Raw genomic sequence first — 20,820 nt, 5'->3', positions numbered from 1 at the left:
GCTCAGTGCAGAAGCACTGCTTTCCAGAGAAGCCCTCAACTTTATCTAATGTGGCTCTCATTATTGTTGAGTAATGTCTTTTGTGTTAACGTAAGAGGGCCTGACGTTTCGATCCTAGCAGGATCTTCTTCAGAGGCTGAATGACAAGTAACAGTAACAGAAGGGACAAATACACACATAGAATACAAACAGGTTAATGAGCAGGGTGAACACAAAAGAGAAAGATTTATGTCTTTTACTGTCTTCCGTAGGTCTATGAATTCTATATTGACTAAATCTAAGAAAGAACACGCATTATATGTAATGTCATTTATCGGGTTAAAAATTGTATCAAATGTCTGCATGATATTGTTTACAAAATTAAAACTAACGACAAAACTACCGGGTAAATATTTCAGGCCGTTGTCATAGTGACATGACGTCATCATCGATGAGCAAACTGCCGGAATTCCACTGTTTGAGAGTTTCTATGACAAATAAACACGTGAGAAAGAAGTTCCTTTGGTTTTATATTAGTATCCATTTATTTTGTTTCAAGTAATAATATAATATTTTGTTTTAATCTAACAGGAAGATTTTTGACTGTTGTCATATAGTAAAGGAAAAAAACAAATTCCGGTTAAGGATTTGAAGAATATTTCACAACGAGAATTTGAAACAAACTTCGATTAGATCGCATTACAACTCTTGAAAATAATAGTATCAATTTCCGCGCATGTACTTGAGATCCAAATAATATAAAAGGTCTATAATCAAAGGAATATCAACAAAATTAGCCCTCAAGAAGAAAAGTTATCTTTTTTCTTACTTTTGTTAAATTTAATTTTTACAATATTGGATAGAATATTCTTTTATGGAATAAATATGATGACTCGATTGATGATTGGAAGATATCAATGTTTTTTTTTTTATCTGTCTAAGATATTGATAACAATATCGATTGCTTCCGTCCTTAATTGTCTGTCAAAAAGTAGTAAATTAACTAAAAACAATGCAATCTTTGTTATAGTGTTTAACACTTCTAGGATTTCATCCAACAGACTCCAGTAAAAGAAAACATTTCCACTTAAAATTCAATCTATTATCATTGGCAATTTTCTATTTCTACAAGAAATAAATTTGGAGGTCGTTAAACTCGAATACCAGTCGCTTTTACAGTCATCAACAAAAACGAACAGATTCCCCGGAAAAGTAAATCGGTTATATTATTTTTGTTAAATCACGAGAGATCGTAAGATCAATAGAAGACTCGAGGTTCTTATATAAACACAAGTTTTCACTTCGTGAAAGGACAAAGATGACATTTCAAATATTTAAAAAAATATGATATATGTGATCAGGAGTTTTTCTGATTTATTACTGTAAGGGAAACGGGGGGGAACAGAAAATCGTTAACAATATCGATTTTTTTTTATACCAAAATGACTAAAATGTGCAAATTTGAAGAAAAAAATAGAAGAATAAGAAGAAAACATGGAGTCATCAAGATGAATGGTTTAACAAAATTGAAAGTGAATTGTCATTTTGAGACAGGGTGATCATTTGGCTCTTTATGACGTAACAATGACGTCATTTTAATACGTCATAAACACTATGCGTGGTTCATGTGTGTGGCAATACATTCGGTCGGTGATACTTGCAAAAGTTGACACAGAATGTAAAAAATACCATAAAGCAACCGGAGAACATGTTTTTTATTTGGGGGAGGGGGTGGGGGGGGGGTCATTTATTCAGTGAAAACGTCTACAAGGCCTTAGCAACCACTTTACTTTGACGATGTATTGTTCAAGTCAACGGTGCATTTATTCTGCATATACTACACGTTAGTTTGGTTACGAATTATATTCTGTCAAAGCCAACATTTTCCCGATCATTAACGAAACAACATTGAGTCGATTGTTGCCATGGAAACCTATTTTCAACTGAAACAATCGAACATGAATGACGAATCATCTGCCAAATCTGTTTTCGTTTATTTTCGGAGAATATACAGCATTGACGCTGCATTACAGGAACTCAGGACCTAATGAAGGCTGTGTATTAGACTAAGAAGTTCAGCCAATTTAATTAATGCGCCTCAGATGCTTTATACCAAAATTTATGAAGGGTATAAAGAAATATAACTTGCGTCGATAGCTATAATTTATCAACGGCCTCTCAAGTCATCCTCTAACACTCTTACGTCACGAGTTTTCGATGTCATTCAACCCATATTTAAATTTCACGTTACTCTTTCAACAAAATGAAAATGCACTGATAAATCGTGAAAACAAGGTAAATTGTTTATTTAAGGAACGACAAACATTGTACATTAGTTTTGTATCTGGTACGTAAAAGCAACCTTTTTAAAAGTTTCTTTTTATCTCCCAGTGCGCAAAACATTTAACATTGGCGACGAATTCTGAGCCGGCAGTTATTGCTTTCATTATAAGTGTTACCATTATAATTTGAATTAAAACCTAAGACTCTTAAGTTTCGATCTGGTACCTTTAAGATCGCAGCTCGGTTTTCTGACTTTAATCGAACCTTAAATAAACTACCCTATCACATTTCACAGGGAAAGCCTTCTCAACAAGGAAATAATTCTAACATTGAATAAAAGATTATAGCAAAGCATGTTACTCCTTTCTTTTTAATTACTTCCGCGCTGTTGTATTCCACAAAAAAAAAAAAAAAACGTATCCAAAATGTATGACTTGTTTATGACCGGGCGCCATTTTGTTAATTCTCTATAAAATAAACAAGTCACCTTAGCTTACTATACGGCTAGGTGTCATCATAAGTCATGTGTTAACTCATGCGATACATCAATTTGAAATCTGTTATATTCAACGCTAGAGAGAGTTTGCCATCGTTCATAAAACGATCTGTTAAAACATGACTTCTCCAAAGTAGTTAATATCGATCCATCTCAATTGAAAAATTATAAACAAGGTTTGTCACGTTCTATCGCGTATAGTTTGTTTTTTGTATACTACCACTGTTGTCACGAGTACGCATGCGTTGAGACTTCCCCCTAGTAACGGAAATTGTTCTTCGCTTTTGTTTTTCAGCTCAAACTGAAATGATACATACAGTAAACCATAAATTAGTATAATATGTACAAAGAAGCCTTGGAAAGCATTCGACATGGTTTAAACTAGGCTCAACATCGGGTGATGAAGAAAACTATATGACATTATAACTGCAACGGGTAATACCAAACCAGAAATCGGGACTACAAACAACATTACCATAAGTAGTGCAAGAATATTAGTTTCTGATCCACGGAGTAATAAAGAAGTTCCATAGCCAGATCTGTTCAGTCACGTTTTGTTCAAATACTAAATAAATGTTTCAAAACAGCATTAAATTCCCAAAATATTGATTCGTTAGGGACGTATAACCATGAAACTTTGAAAAAGAATTCTTGTTCATGAGTGAAAAAAATTGCTAGAAATGTTTGCAAATTTGTAAGTTGAGGATGGAATTTGTTACAGTTGTACCAAGCACAGAGGAAGGCGCTTTTGGTTATTTGGTCATGAAGTCCTTACATTGATGACACAGATGAGATACTACAGGTTTGTTTTCTTGGAGTGCATTTGCCAGGACAACCAAGTGCGGCATTCAGTTCCGGTTCGAGGTTATTGTTTCCAGTACTTTTGAAATATCTAAACATAAACTATCTTGTTATACTTCGTATTCCAGCCACTTTGATTGATGAGCCACGTAACATATCAAGCATCATATATAAAGTTTTTTTTTTTTTATATATGAAACCTGACTTATATGGAAGATACTTCCAGTAGTCTGTAGTATGTCAAAACTAATTTTTTTATGACTAGGGTCATTGGTATAACCAGAAGGGGACTTGGTGGGGAATCTTCCGAAACATTTTCAGTTTGATCTCGTTAAATTTGTCACCTATTTTTTTTTTCCATCTCATTTATTCAAAAGTATCATAACATATGGTACACACTTGTTTAAATTATTATTACAATTACAATTTTTACATTATTTACAATTCTGATTACTACATTGTTATGTCAGCTCAATGTCACCTATGCTATAACATCAATAGTCCTTTGACTCCCACCACCGCTTGGCTATGGTAAAGCTTTGCTTGCACCAACTCGAACGTTAAGTCGGCGTAGCCTCGAATATAATTGGTGATGAAATAGTATGTGTGTGTGTTTGGGGGGGGGGGGGTGGAGGCGGTGGGGAAAAGGTAGTGCACCAGGCAGAGTCATCATACCCTTAACAGTAGTGCAATAATTTCACTCTCAGACGTAAGGCTCTGTCAACGGATGATCTGGTTACACGAATGCCTCTGTGACACGTCTTTATATAAAGGTATACGTTTACTGTAAAAGTTTTTGAAACGTATAAACACAGCCCTGATCTAGACTACATCTTACACTGAAGCCTTCTATCATTCTTCCACTTTATATCTATACACTTTGTTGTGTGTGCGTGTGTGTGTGTTTTTTTACGTACAACTAGGATATAAATAGGCCTTCAGTCGCAGACCATATACATATAATACTATTGAAATACCGCACGGAAGTGAGCGTCATGATTCTTTAGTATAGGCTTGATGGATTACACTGATTATATGCTGCATCCTAATCAGGAAATAACGTATAGATCATGTAAGTATAGAATAAACAATGGCTGATTAAATTGCTCCTTCTAAACAATACTCGAGTGCTGCAATAACAGTTCCTGACTTACTACCATATTTCTTCATCAAACCTTAATTTTTTTGGATCGCTTTTAAAACTACGCTGCGTGGTTTAGACATAACTGCGCGGATTGGTATAGTTGAATGGGGCAATGCAGTTAGTGATACTGACATCTAAACGTCTTTGAGTCTGTGAAGATGTAGCAGTTGCGCGATATCAATGTATGAACACAGGTGCAGCAATCAAAATATGTATCAGTTACAGTAGGCTATATTTAGGAACACATGGAGGGCTTTGGTGTATGCGTATCGAAGCCTCCAATGATATAGCTTTGCAGGACTATTGTATTAACATCCAGAAAGGCCGGATAGTATTTGAGTGACTGAGTCTTGTACGAGAGGTATCCGATCGCTGCTGGTTACTATAGGAACCGGATAATTATACATTTAGATTGTGGAAAGCAAAAACCATTTGTGGCAGTTACCTTTTTTTCCTCTTGTGCTTCATTGAATGTCATTAGTGAAGCAGCTTGCGTGTCCAAGACATGTCACTTCCCGCTATAAAATGACGGGGAGGAGGGAGCCATGACCCCATTGTCTGTTGAGCGGAAACGGTTCAGTGGGCGGGGGGGGGGGGGGGTGAGGGGGATTTCTACGTTCAGCCGTTTCGACCTCACAAAAAATCAAGAGTATTTACTAAAACAACCTTGCAGTTAATTAAAGACCTACTTTATATTCTTATTATGACTCAGAACCATTTGTTTTTCGGGGGGGGGGGGACGGGTTGGGACGCCCAGATCCCCTACATGACGGGTCACACCCTCTCCTTTGTAGGATCCGTCATTCGCCTGTGGCTCCGTCTCTGTCATGATCGTTCAGCCTTACCATTCCAGTCGGGGAAAAGTTTAGGTCACTCTATCCCCCCCCCCCCCCTATCTTCGAGATCCTGTGCACGCTACTCTGGCTTCGACATGTTATGATACACTAATATCTTATACAGGGTAAAACCGTAACTGAGTGAAAGATATGTCATGATTGTAACTGCATTGATAGACACTGTGCTTACCAGTCGTGGTCGAAAGTCAAATTGGTCACCGACCTTTTTCGAACACGATCTTATTCTGCGCAGCCTCAACAAAAACGCCTATATTTAAAAATTGATACACTAAACGTAAATTCAGAAAGACATCTTTTTTTTTTGCATTTTCAGGTTCTGTCAGGTATGATGTCATCCATTGACCGCAACTATACAGTCTAATAAAAAACATATTTTTTTTTTAAAGGAATACATCATTTTAAAACAAGTTATACATAAATAAAATTGGGCAAATGTTTTCATACTTGCGAAATGCTTTGCAAAAAAAAATATCGTTTACTTTTTCCGGGGGGGGGAGGATGGAGAGAAAGAGGGGGGGGGGTAATCTTCTTGTTCCATTCGCATTCGCCATCTTAGCCATCTAATTAAATTAGAATATTTTATTGTGCGGACATTTCTTAAATTGTGGAGTGTCAGGGTGTGGTAAATAACTTTCTGAAAGACCCGGTTTTTTTTTTTTTGGGGGGGGGCATATTTTGAGTCATTTCTATTTGAGATATTAGGTGGGCAAAATAATTTACTGGGTGGGATAAATAATACTCCATCCCTTGCGCTTATAATCTCAAAGTTGATAACATAATAATTTGCTTAAAATAATTTTTTTGTCTTATACCTTTTGACAGAATTTTTTTATTTTGTGGAAATAAAGATATTTAAATAAAAGAACAGTTCAAGTAATGCCTGATATAATATGCTTCACGTTTTCAGAAAAAAAAAATATATATAACTCCTTTCCAATCAACATGCATATGACCGATATCATAATCCGTAATCACAAATAAACCCCCAACCCCCCCCCCAAAAAAAAAAACAAAAAAAAAACAAGACTCTATAACTCTTTCTAAATATTATCAAAACATTAACACACGTTTTGTTTTTCTTGAAGTGTTTTTGTTTTTGTCCTCATTGAGTTCAAAACACCTTTTCTAATGAAGGTATTTTTGTTGTTGTTGTTGTTGTTGTGTTAATTTTCCCTCCAGACGTGACGATCTGGAATTTGATGTTTTGAGTAGTAGGTTTTGGTACCTTCAATATTCATTCTAAGGATATTTATAGGGCCCTTTGATGGTAATCTCAATGTGTTGCCGTTTTCGATTCGTTGTTACATGACGTCTTTCCTATTAAATCCGACTTAAAATCACTCTTTAATCGCCTATTTACGGTTAGCCTTTAATAGACTCGTTTAAAAGCTCATACAATCCACTATAAGGGTCGTCTTATATTCAAGGTTTCCCTTCGGCTTATCACTTGCAGTTTGATTCCAAGCACTTGAATGGCGCTGGTTACTTAGCTTTTCGTTTAAAACTGTCTTCAAATAGTACAACCAAGACCTGGCATGTCAGGCAAACCATCTATCTTATGGTAAGGTAAGAAGGACTGCTGCGAAAACGGTTGACGTTGAACGCATGTAGTTATATATATACAACTGCGTTAACTGGAACGTGGCTTGAGGGATCGCAAGTGAGGGCGAGAAGAGGCCAAAACATTCCCCTATCGACGGAAACATCAGCGTAAGTTTCATCTACTGCAGCAGTGATTATTTACAGTCAAAAGTACACCTTTTTTATTTAATGGACGAGATCTGGATAGGAATTGGGCAATGTTCCGTTTGGTTTTTAAGATGGCGTTTAGGGTCCCGAGGTTCCGAGTTCGAGTCACTTCAAGATTAATGTATGTCGTCCAGTTACAATGATGTTTATAATGGACGTTAAATATGAATGTAAGAGACACTTCGGTCAGCTTGCGGCTTTGATAAGCCAATGATGGCTTCTTTCGCGAGTTCCATGCTTGCAGGAAGATCTAATATACATACATACAAGATGGCGTTTAAAATTTAGAGTTTGCTTCAAGGAAGAAGTAGAGAATGTCGGAGTTAGCTTCGAAGCGATGCAAGGGATTTGTAAACAACCAATGTTTTTTACCTTGGGGGGGGGGGGGGGGGAGGTGGGGGAAAAGTAAAGTTTGCTATCCTCTAAGAGCAGTTCACAGGTATCTAATTGGTGTGATTCTCTCAATTTTCGCAAAGATTGAACACTTCAGGAGAGAGAGGCTGTGATGACGTTGACTGTGTAATTAACTAAGATGGCAAATTCGGAGAACCTTTGTGTTGGGGATCATCAATACGAGGTGTGGGGGGAGGTGGGGGAGGTGTGGGAGGGGGGACGGGGACTTCAATTATTCTTCAAAATTTTGAAGCGAATGATGGGATAAATGGGATAAAAAAACTTTATAATTTAATTAAAAAAGGGTTGCTTTGCAAGAAGAGAGAGTAATTATTCTTTATTAAAGATAGTTCTGTGATTATTAAGCAGCGCTTTCTCTCTCTCTGCGGGTGATCGTAATGAAAAAAAGGTGGTCGACATTGCATATTGTAATATTCATTAATATTAGAAACATGGTCTTCAGCAGTACTCCTTTTTACTGATTTTGTGTGACCCCGGGCTGAAAGACAATTAAAAGAGGTTATGAATTTAAAGTATCGCCTTCAGGTGCAAATTCTTTGCGATAATGATCAAAATATATTATTATAATATATATTATTATATGTCTTATCAGAGGGCCTCGTGGAAGATTAGCTATTGCTAAACGAGCTACCCTCTTAAAATAAAGTTGAAATAAAATTTAAAAAAATAAAAATAGATATAAGTTATTAAAGTCGCTCTTTACTCGTTCCAAAAAGTAAAGGGAAACAACAACAAAAAAAGGGAAAAATTAAAATGGAAAAGAAAAGTTAAACAGAAGAAACAAGTTATGACATTTTACGAATCGCCACGACCTCTTTTTTTGCTAACATAAAATAACAAAATGAGTGTTCCCTTGAGAAAGATAACTCAAAAAACAGTTGCGATTACCGTTGGCAAACAAGAGGCTATCTCATAAAATACAAAAAAATATCACTCCAAAACATGACAGATTTATCTTAACTTCAATCACCGATTTCTATCATCGTTTTGGTTTTTTTTGATACACATTTGCTAATTTTCAGCACAACGTTCTTGAAAAATGATGAAAATGATACACATGCGCCTCGGTCGAAAACTATATGCATCCATCCATCCCCCTTGTACATTTTAAACCAGTTGAACTTTTACAGTGTGTTATTTACACTATTTTTTTACGGGCCATTTCACTCCGTCAGTATAAGAAAATGTGGAATAATAAAGATACCTTTACTTAATTGGCATTCTATATGAATCGGTTGTAATTGGCGATAGGTACTTTTTAAGAAAAAGTCGCCCAGGAAAGAACCTGGGCACGAAAACCAAACTCCCTAACGACTGCTCCGCTCTCAACCCCAGTCCCCTTGCATCGGGACTCCGCAAGTCAGAAAACCCCTTTTTAATTTCCAAATGAGAAAAAAATCTCATTTGGAGCACCAAATTGCATCTAAGGCCAGGTGAAAATGCAAAATACAAAATGGAGTGGGTGTTGAAGTGTGCTATATTGCACCAAATTGCATCTGAGGCCACCAGAAAATGCAAAAAAAATCCAAAGGGGAGGGGACACCCTCTCCCCTTAGACCCCTCCCCCAGGCCGGCCATCAGTCTTCAGCCCCCCCCCCCCATTCAAAAGTACCTTCCTACGCCACTGCCAACAAGGTCATCTTTTAGCCGTCATCTTCAGGGAATAACAGCGAACTGAGTTTATATTGAGTTGTCTGTCCTTTAGCAACTTAAATGGTTAAGTTCTGGCGATGCCTTGTCAATCAATGTTGCTTAATTACTCTGCGTTGTTATTAAGACTTTTCGATATTACGATTTACGGGAATTTTTTTTTTTAATAAAACTGCTCCTTTTTTTGACAGACAACGATATCAAAGATATACATAATGAATATTTATGAGATACTTCAAATGGTCAAAAGTATGACCTTTTGTATACATTTATAAGTCTTCCTAAATTGAGGAAGTTTTCCTGGTTACAATTTTTACCCTCTTGCTGATAAAAATCACCGATGGATGTCTAAACTGAAGAATTATAATTTAAGGGACGTACAATGTCTCGGTAAAAGTGATAAATTTCTGATAATGTCGGACTGGTTTTCCACATTTGCTGCAGGTTAAACAGGTATATGCTGTTGAAAACGATTTGATATAGTGATAAGAACCCCCCCCCCCCCCCTATTCCGCTCTCTCTCATTCTCTCTTACCAATACTCTGACAATCTGAAAACTTGAATCTGTCCGGAAAATGACTTTTTGATACGAATAAGTTACGCTTCTTTTTTTTTAATGTAAAACGGAGACAATTTGAAAGAATGAAGTACAAAACGTAGGGCTATACTTCTCCACAATATAAATTCGAACGTTATAAACGCAAGCTAAGCAAACAAGGTGATTCGACTAGGTATAATGATTACTAAATACCTGTTCTTAACGAACTCTTTCCTTATCATCCATACCCCCACTACAATCCCACCTCTCAAAAACACAAATATTTGTTGTTTTATTGGGGTAACCTTGCCCACCCTCCAATTAAGCATAGCGACCTTATAGGCATATGTGTGTAAACATGTTAAACAATCGTTGTTATAAAACTAGCAAATTTGATATTCGCAAAGTCTTCCCTATTGGCTCTATTAAAATGGTATAAAATCTATTCCCCCTTAATTAGCCTGTTTTTTTTCTTTCTTAATGAATAAACAACTAAACTTGTTATTCCCCTTGGAGTGATTATCGCTTAAGTCATCTGTGGTTTAATTGAATAATATACATAACAGTCTCATGCATGTGGGATGAAAACACATGTATAGAAGTTAATTGAAGTTAATTCAGTAGAAATTAGGTTGCTGTCAAATTGGCAAAATTGGGAAATCTAACTTCGAAAATGTGAGAAATCTTCAGGCCCTTTTGAAGGGACACTTTCTGCTGAAATATTAGCATTTTTGAAGATGTCAGAAATATATTTTTCAATTATGGTAAGAAATTAAGCCAAGTTCTATAACACTTGTACAAGAACGGTGTGTGTGTTCGTATGTCCCGTGAGTGTGAATTTAGCTGTACCAAGCTATGACCATGTAACCAGGGAAGGGAGTGGGTGGAGATACATTTGTACCAGGTCCCCGATTAACACCCTCTGGAGCCCTAACGCACCATATCCTTACCTGGAAGGATGCTATAAAGTGTCTGTAAATCTAGAGGCCACTGGACCTGGGAGTAAGGAGGGGGGGGGGTAGTCACCTACAGATACTAGGTACATTTACCTTTTCCATATTGATTTGTACTCCAACATTTCATTGTTCTGATGGGGTTCAAAACTTATACATTTTTAAGAGGGGGAGGGGGGAGGGGGAGTTTCGCAGCATGTCTGCAATAATGGAAAATCTTGTAACTATTTGGCCACGTGATGCGTTACGTCACCACTGTATATCCATTTCGTAACAATCGCAGAAAACATTTACGCAATATACAATTAATTGTCGAATTATAGGTCAAAGAAAACCTTTTCTCTCAAGTTTGGTTTTCTGTTTGGTTGTTTATTATAATGTTATCAAGGTTAATAGATGTATCACATGTTTAAATGACACGCGTGTTTATTTTACATGCTTCTAACGTGGCGGCTATGACAGGTGATATGTTCTTATATCATCAATGAACTATGTAACAGTCAATCTCTAGTATAAGCTATCACGTGTCGATATTTGGGCACTCACACACACACACGAGGATGTTTTAATACTTAAAGAAGTCACTAATTTATCACATCTATTGTATAAAACTCAATGAGTCAATAAAGAGTTGCGGGAAAAGAAAGAAATCGTAAAATTAAAGGTATCTTAGAACGCTCTCGTGCTCAATATGTTGAGGGGTAAGGGGGAGGGGGGGGGGGGACCATCCAAGTATTTTCTAAAGTTTGAAAAGCGTAAATATGTAGATAAATTAATTTCCCATGCATTTAAGAAACTGATTGTAATTACGATATATATATGATTCTCCTGGCATAAGGAGGCAAGTTTATGAGTTTTAATAGGAAGTTGTATTGTTTCCATGACAATGAACTAGATGACGTAGATTTTAACAAAGATGTTCTTGGTTAACCATCTATTTTATCAATGCAGGAAGCCCAAAGTTTAGAGCGCCCACTTATAACGTATTCCGAAGTATACACATCTTTGAAAGCTATATGAAAAATAACAAATCCCAGGGTCCGGATGGATTCACAGTCGATTTTTTTTATTTTGGAATACTTTTCCCCCCTTCCTATTAGATCTTTAATTTTCGGATTATGTTTTATCTGTGACTCAAAGACATGGCATCACCTCTATTACCCCCCCCCCGCCCCCACCCCCCAAAAGACACAAGCCAAGAGATGTTTTGAAAAATTGGCGATCTGTTTCCCTCTTAAATATTTCTTATAAAGTTGCCTCATCTTCCATTGCAAATCGTATCAAACGTGTCCAATGTAATTTAACTTCGTTTGAACAGAATGGTTTCTGCGTTGTTATTAAGACTTTTCGATATTACGACTTACGGGAATTTTTTAAATAAAAACTGCTCCATTTTTTGACAGACAACGATATCAAAGATATAGATAATGAATATTTATGAGATACTTCAAATGGTCAAAAGTATGACCTTTTGTATAAATGTTTAAGTATCCCTAAATTGGCGAAGTTTTCCTGGTTACAATTTTTACCCTCTTGCTGATAAAAATCACCGGTGGATGTCTAAACTGAAGAATTATAATTTAAGAGACGTACAATGTCTCGGTAAAAGTGATAAATTTCTGATATAATGTCGGACTGGTTTTCCACATTTGCTGCAGGTTAAACAGGTATAGGCTGTTGAAAGCGAGTTGAGAGCAATAAGAACCCCCCCCCCACCCCATGCCCCCCTCTCTCATTCTCCCTTACCAACACTCTGCCAATCTGAAAACTTGAATCTGTCCGGAAAATGACTTTTTGATACGAATAAGTTACGCTTCTTTTTTTTTAATGTAAAACGGAGACAATTTGAAAGAATGAAGTACAAAACATAGGGCTATACTTCTCCACAATATAAATTCGAACGTTATAAACGCAAGCTAAGCAAACAAGGTGATTCGACTAGGTATAATGATTACTAAAATATCTGTTCTTAACGAACTCTTTCCTTATCATCCATACCCCCAATACAACCCCCTGTAAAAACAAATATTTGTAGTTTTATGGGGTAACCCTGCCCCCCCCCCCCACCCACCCTCCAAGTAAGTATAGCGACCTTGTTGACAAATGTGAGTATACATGTTTACAATCGTTGTTATAAAACTAGCAAACTTGATATCCGCAAAGTCTTCCCTATTGTGTCTATAAAAATGGTTTCAGAATCTATATCCCCTTAATTAGCCTGTTTCTTTTTCTTTATTAATGAATAAACAACTAAACTTGTTATTCTCCTTGGAGTGATTATCGCTTAAGTCATCTGTTTATTTAATTGAATAATATACATAACAGTCTGATGCATGTGGGATGAAAACACATGTATAGAAGTAATTGAAGTTAATTCAGTAGAAGTTAGGTTGCTGTCAAACTGGCAAAATTTGGAAATCTACCTCGGAAAATGTGAGAAATCTTCAGGCCCTTGATAGGACACTTTCTGCTGAAATATTAAAATTTTTGAAGATGTCAGAAATATATTTTTCAATTATGGTAAGAAATTAAGCCAAGTTCTATAACACTTGTACAAAAACGGTGTGTGTGTGCGTATGTCCCGTGAGTGTGAATTTAGCTGTACCAAGCTATGACCATGTAACCAGGGAAGGGAGTGGGTGGAGATACATTTGTACCAGGTCCCCGATTAACACCCTCTGGAGCCCTAACGCACCATATCCTTACCTGGAAGGATGCTCTTAAGTGTCTGTAAATCTAGAGGCCACTGGACCTGGGAGTAAGGAGGGGGGGGGGGGGTAGTCACCTACAGATACTAGGTACATTTACCTTTTCCATATTGATTTGTACTCCAACATTTCGTTGTTCTGATGGATTCAATACTTATACATTTTAAGAAGTGGGGAGGGGAAGGGGGGGGGGGGGAGTTTCGCAGCATGTCCGCCGCAATAATGGAAAGTCTTGTAACCATTTGGCCACGTGGTGCGTTACGACACCACTGTAATCCATTCCGTAACAATCGCAGAAAACATTTACGCAATATACAATTAATTGTCGAATTATAGGTCAAAGAAAACCTTTTCTCTAAAGTTTGTTCTTTCTGTTTGGTTGTTTATTATAGGTTAATAGATGTATCACATGACTGTTTAAATGAGACACGTGTTTGTTTTACATGCTTCTAACGTGGCGGCTATGACAGGTGATGTTCTTATTTCATCAATGAACTGTAACAGTCAATTTCTGGATCTTGTATAAGCTATCACGTGTCGATATTTGGCCCCCCCCCCCCCGACCCGAGGATGTTGTAATACTAAAGAAGTCACTAAATTACCATATCAATTGTATAAAAGTCAACGAGTCAATAAAATGATGGGGAAAAAAATAAGGGAATGATAAGCTTAAAGGTATCTTAGTACGCTCTCGTGCTCAGTATGTTGAGAGGTAGGGGGAGGGGTGGGGGGGGGGGCAAAACCATCCAAGTATTTTCTAAAGTTTGAAAAGCGTAAATATGTAGATAAATTAATTTCCCATTTAAAAAACTGATTGTAATTACGATATATATGATTCTCCTGGCATTAGGAGGCAAGTTTATGATTTTTAATAGGAAGTTGTATTGTTTCCATGACAATGAACTTGGTGACGTAGACTTTAACGAAGATGTTCTTGGTAAACCATCTATTTTATCAATGCAGGAAGCCCAAAGTTTAGAGAGCACACTTAACGTATTCCGAAGTATACACATCTTTGAAAGCTATATGAAAAAATAACAAATCCCAGGGTCCGGATGGATTCACAGTCGAATTGTTTAAGTTCTTTTGGAGTAAAATTGTATTTTTTCCTTATTAGATCTTTAAATTTCAGCTATGACATTTCTGTTTTATCTGTGACTCAAAGACATGGCTTCACCTCTCTGACCCCCTCCCCCCCCCAAAAAAAAAAGACAAGCCAAGAGATGTATTGAAAAAATTGGCGACCTATTCCGCTCTTATATATTTTTTATAAAGTTGCGTCATCTTCCGTTGCAAATCGTATCAAACGTGTCTTAGGTAATTTAATTTCATATGAACAGAATGGTAGGGAAGATATATAAGCAATTGCATTCGCACAATGTGTATGATGCAATGCACATTATGGAGAATGAACATTTACCAGGTATTTTATTTGCCATTGAATTTGAAAAGGCTTTTGATTGTGTTCCTTTCAGGTTCATTTCAAAGGTTCTTCCTCTATTCAATTGTGGGCCGTCTATTATCAATACTTCTTATAAGTACTATCAATATTTGTATTATCAATATTTTCTATTATTATCAATATTACCTTATCTATCTATTATCAATACTTTTTATAAGTATTATCAATACTTTTATTATCAATAATATCTATTATTATCAATATTATCTTATCTATCTATTATCAATACTTTTAATAAGTATTATCAATACCTTTATTACCAATACTATCTATTATTATCAATACTATCTATTATCAATACTTTTTAACAAATTACTTTTTCTTTATAAGGAGGCGTCTTCTTCTTCAGTTCTCGTCAATGGATTTTTGGTCTGATTCTTTTCAAATCGAAAGAGGTTGTCGTCAAGGTGATCCATTTTTCCCCTTATATTTTCATTCTGTGAACTCAAATATTAAATTTGATGATTCATAAAAACATTTCTATTCGGGGCATTTTCATGAGCAATCACGAGTACAAATTAACATAATATGCAGATGATACCACTTTTGTTTTTAAATGATGCGTCATGATGAAGTTCAGTTTTCATGTTTCAAAACACAGAAAAAGCAAAAATAGCTACTCAATTGATGATTTCAAAATGACTTTTTGATAACTAATATTCTTCATTCTTAACCTTGATTGCAAACTTGATAATTTCGGAGGCGCAATAATAAGTAAAGATATAAAAAGAAAACATTTACAAACTCTTCAATTCTGACAAGTTTGTTACAAATTGTAGCTATTTCAACTGATGTCTGATCGCCCACACACAACGGCTTCGGGAAAGACTAAAATGTAAAGAAACATAAACATAATTAAGGGAAAATCTGGTGAGAAGAAGTTACCTGAGCAATTGTTTTTTGTTTATGATTAATATTGTTAATGAAGTGTTAATTGGCATCAGGTTTTTATAACAACCTTTCTAGCATATGTCACTTCAATCACAGATTGTGCATTACATTTTTTTTAAATATAATGAATACTGCCAAAACAGAAATATTCATGCACTGTCGGTTTTATATGTCAACTGTCTATTAGTGACATATATAGGGAAAGAACATCAAAACATGAATATCTAGTATAAGATATTTGACAAGAAATTCAAAAAGATCTCCACAAAAATTAGGACAAATAGACCCTACTGTGTCTACTCTGGGTCCTTTGAAAAGTAAAACGAAGGCCGAGATTTTCTTTAAAGAGACAGAAGGAAAGGCGACGAAATATTTAATTTAGGTCTTGAATGAAATTGGATTTTTAATTTTTTTTATTGAGTATTAGTTCGTCCTTGAATGAAAGAAAGGAGAAAAACCGAATGTAGTTATCTATTTATTAATCTATATCGTTACCCCTCCCCCTCCCCTACCCCCTCCCAACCCCCTCCCCCTACCCCCTACCTCCTCCCTCTGCTCCCTCTCCCTTGTTTTTTGGGAGATGAGACGCCAGATATATCTCCCATGAGAAATGATATTTGGATAGTTGATGAAGGATAAAACCGAGACAGAAAAACGAGAAATCAATTCTCTAAATTGGGCGGATAACATATTAGAAGAAAATTAGTTAATTATAAAATGGATTTTTTGTTTGTTTTATGGAGTATAAATCCGTCCTACAAAAACGAAATGATCAATTAAAAGAAATGCTATGCCATTTTTTAAGTCATAATTCATTAATTAAGTGAAAAGGAAACCATTGTGTCTTATTTTGGTCATTTAAAATAAAATTTTTACTTTGGTAAAATTCTACATCATTTCATAAAATTGCTCCGAATTATAGCGCTCAAACGGAAGTGTTTCTTTTACGTGTTTCTTCAAATCTTCACAGAGACATTTGTTTCCTCGAGGAATGAGCAAATATAGAGACAAATTCTGGTTGTTTGGCTTAAACCCCGTACGGTTTCTCAAAGTTTCTTCTTCAAATGTCTCTCTTTATTTTGTTTTGAACAATTATTTTTTCCATGGACGTGAGATACCTTCTTTTTGCCCCACGTATAGGCCCGGAACAAAATTATATTCCTTTGCCTTGGAGTGATAACAACATTGCATATTTATCTATATAAATATGTAACATTATACTGCGGTATGTGAATGAAAATCAATGTATTTTATACAAAATATAAAGAATACTGGTATAATATTAATATGTTTATTGACACAAAGAAATGTAAATTAATCTTGATATTGACAAGGGTGAAGTTTAATTAAGAACTCTAAACGAAGTCGCTTAAAACTTTTATGATACGATAATACACAATAGATTCATAATTGGGGTTTGTTACATAATTGGAATAATAATGACATCAATAGCTTCTCAGCTGCCAAATTTATTTTTTCCTCAAAATTTCACGAAGCGTATATCTTTGGGGTTGTTTCTTTTAAGTTTAGAAATTGTACGAGCAAATGCAAGTCATTCTGTTACAACTGCCGGGAAAGGGATTTTTTTTCCCCCACGTGCCTCAAGAAATTATCGATATGCACTGAGACATATTTAGTAATGATGATAAAGACAGAGGCTGTTTGCCACCCCAGGATGAGTAAGGACTATGTCCTGGAACAAGGTAAAGAACAATACGTAAACATGATGTTTTAATTCAAGGCACATTATTTAATTTGGCATCGGACGAGACTACAATCATGGCAAAAACTGCTCTCTTGTTTCTGAAAATATTTTAGAATGACGAGCTGAGATTATCTGTTTGTTTATTTGATGATTGCGAACAGACGTTCGTAAAGTGAATGAGACATTACAAGTTATTTACATTTGAGATAAGTGTAGTAGACCAAGGGTAATTAGGGATGTAGATCAAGGGTAAGTGATGAATTCCAAGGGTAGGTGATGTATATCAAGTGTAGCTGATAAAGACTAAGGTAAGTGATGTAGACCAAGGGGAAGTGATGTAGATCAAGGGGAGGTGATGCAGACCAAGGGTAAGTGTAGTAGACCAAGGGTAAGTGTAGTAGACCAAGGGTAAGTGATGTAGATCAAGGGAAAGTGTTGAATTCTAAGAGTAGGTGATGTATATCAAGTGTAGCTGATAAAGACTAAGGTAAGTGATGTAGACCAAGGGGAAGTGATGTAGATCAAGGGGAGGTGATGCAGACCAAGGGTAAGTGTAGTAGACCAAGGGTAAGTGTAGTAGACCAAGGATAAGTGTAGTAGACCAAGGGTAAGTGATGTAGATCAAGGGAAAGTGCTGAATTCTAAGAGTAGGTGATGTAGATCAAGTGTAGCTGATAAAGACTAAGGTAAGTGATGTAGACCAAGGGGAAGTGATGTAGACCAATGGTAAGTGATGTTGACCAAGGGTAAGTGATGTAGATCAAGGGTAAGTGCTGAATTATAAGGGTAGGTGATGAATGCCAAGGGTAAGTGATGGAGCCCAAGGACAAGTGATGTATAAATAAGGTGAGTACTGTAGATCAAGGGCAAGTGATGGAGGCCAAGGTCAAGTGATGTATAAGTGATTAATGTAGACCAATGGTAAGTGCATGCATGTATTCTCAGGATAAGCGATGCAGATTAAGCGTAGGTATTGCTCAAGGGTAAGTTATGTTGACCTAGGATAAGTGAAGTTTACGTTTATGTTTAGTAATGTAACTTAGGGTAAGAGATGAAGAGCAAGTGTATGTTATGTAAACCAAGGGTAAGTGAAGTTTAGGTGGGACAAGTGATGTGACTTAGTAAAAGTGTTGTAGAGCAAGGGTAAGTGATTAAGAAGCAGGATAGGTAATAAAGACCAAGAAAAGATTATGTAAATCAAGGGTAAGTGATGTACAACTATAGGTAAGTGAAGTTTACTTAGGGGATAAGTGATGTAACTTAGTGTAAATGATGAAGAGCAAGGGTAAGTGATTTAGACCAAGGGTAATTGACGTAGATCAAAGGTAGGTGACGTAGATCAAGACTAAGTGACGTAGATCAAGGGTAAGTGACGTAGATCAAGGGTAAGTGACGTAGATCAAGGGTAAGTGAAGAAATCAAGGGTAAGTGATTTAGATCAATAGTAAGTGACGTAGATCAAGGGTAAGTGATTTAGATCAAGGGTAAATGTAATATATTTAGTTTTTTATTCATGATACCGGATGCTTGCCTACGAAATAATAAAAAACAATATTTATCTCAAATTTGTAGGAACAGAAGGACTCCTGGATTAGAAATTATTTCAACGCAGTTCGCTAAATTTTAAATTTGTCTAGAGATATCCCCTGATATGTTAAATGTTAAGTGAATCAGGCAGACTTTAAAAACACAAAACCCTTCTAATTGAGCATCAAAATATACATATTAATAGCTTCAATTGTGTTATGTATATATGTGTACTTTTTTTAATGATCATTGCGGCCTTTTATCTACAATCTGCGGACAATACCTTTCTTGCAGTAGACAGTCACAGACTTCAAGACAATTTTTAGTCTGTCGTTTATTCATTTCTGTTCTTCTCGTCTGCAAGAAGAAAGACAAAAAAAAATGCAAATAATTGTCGGCCAATCACGCCTAAGGTTAAAATAGAATTTACATCTGCTCTCCAGCTTGGTTTTTAATTCTATTATTTTCTTTGATTTCTTTTCTGTAATTTGTCAGATTTCTTCCACTGCTCCCGCGACGAATTGTGAAAAAGGAAAACGTAAATGAATTTATTTCATTCAATTTAATTTATATTTACTTTGGTCGTTTGGAAGTTATTATACGCGGGTGTGTCTTTGCAAGCTGTTTCGTATTTTTTTAACATGGAACGAGTGTGTCCGTTCCAGTTTAGTTGTTATCACGTTTTCTGTCAATATTTATTGAAATTGTAGACAAGTCAACCAGTATCAAGATATCAACCGATAAAATATACCACCCTTTGTTTTTTAAATCTACAAATAGTTAAAAGAAATAGAGATGGAAAGAAACAGCTAAAAAAAAAACGTGATAGAATAATAAAAACATGAATCCAATAAATTACTATTATATAATCCCGGTGGAAGCTGGAAGTTTTTTTTTTCACTGTTCTGGATGTTTCCAACTCATTACAATTTCAAATACATTTGCCTTAGTGGTTTATTTCCATTCCATTTGACAGAGTCTGTTTCAAAGTATCTCTTTCGAGATCCGGCCTTAGGTTTCACAAATGATTTCGAGTTGGTTAGAATCATGATTGATCTCTAGAGTAAGGCAAAATATGTCACCAAAACCAGAACTAGCATTTTTTCGATACAGTTGGCAAAAGCCTACAGTGGAATTACGACATTCCTTTACTGGTTTGGAATCTCTGGAAATATAATCAGTGTCCATAGCCTAGTTGGTTAGGGTGTTTATATGTATATATGTATATATGTATATATATATATATATATATATATATATATATATATATATATATATATATATATATATATATATATATATATATATATATATATGTATATATATATATATGTATGTATATATATATATATATTTATATATATATATATATATATATATATATATATATATATATATATTTATATATATATTTATATATATATATATACACGAGACAAAAAAGAAGAAAAAAGAAGAATAAGTTAACAGATGTCAAGGGCCTGTTTTCCATTTTCTTTTGGTTCAATTTTGGCTAATAATCAGCGCACTGAGACTTAAGTGTGTATTTGCGCTTTATAAGAACTGTGTATTATTATTATTATTACATGCTCTACGACCACAATACTTTGCATTCTACAATTTGAGCAGTTTTGATATGTGACAACAACAAAAAATTGCCAAT

The 20,820-nt window shown here is 35.5% G+C and overlaps 1 long non-coding RNA gene across 1 annotated transcript in view; it reads left to right on the top strand.

Annotated features, from left to right (window-relative positions):
- The first annotated feature begins 7,092 nt into the window (after positions 1-7,092).
- LOC139964790 (uncharacterized) overlaps positions 7,093-20,820 on the top strand; it is a 41,124-nt gene continuing 27,396 nt past the window's right edge. The window contains exon 1 of the long non-coding RNA XR_011792090.1: positions 7,093-7,270. This is a non-coding gene — a long non-coding RNA (uncharacterized lncRNA). The remainder of the gene's footprint in view (positions 7,271-20,820) is intronic.

The sequence above is a fragment of the Apostichopus japonicus genome, chromosome 23 (assembly GCF_037975245.1).
Source record: "Apostichopus japonicus isolate 1M-3 chromosome 23, ASM3797524v1, whole genome shotgun sequence".
NCBI classification, from domain to species: domain Eukaryota; kingdom Metazoa; phylum Echinodermata; class Holothuroidea; order Aspidochirotida; family Stichopodidae; genus Apostichopus; species Apostichopus japonicus.
The sequence above is the reverse complement of the archived record's forward strand: the minus strand, read 5'-3'. Positions and strand labels throughout refer to the sequence as shown.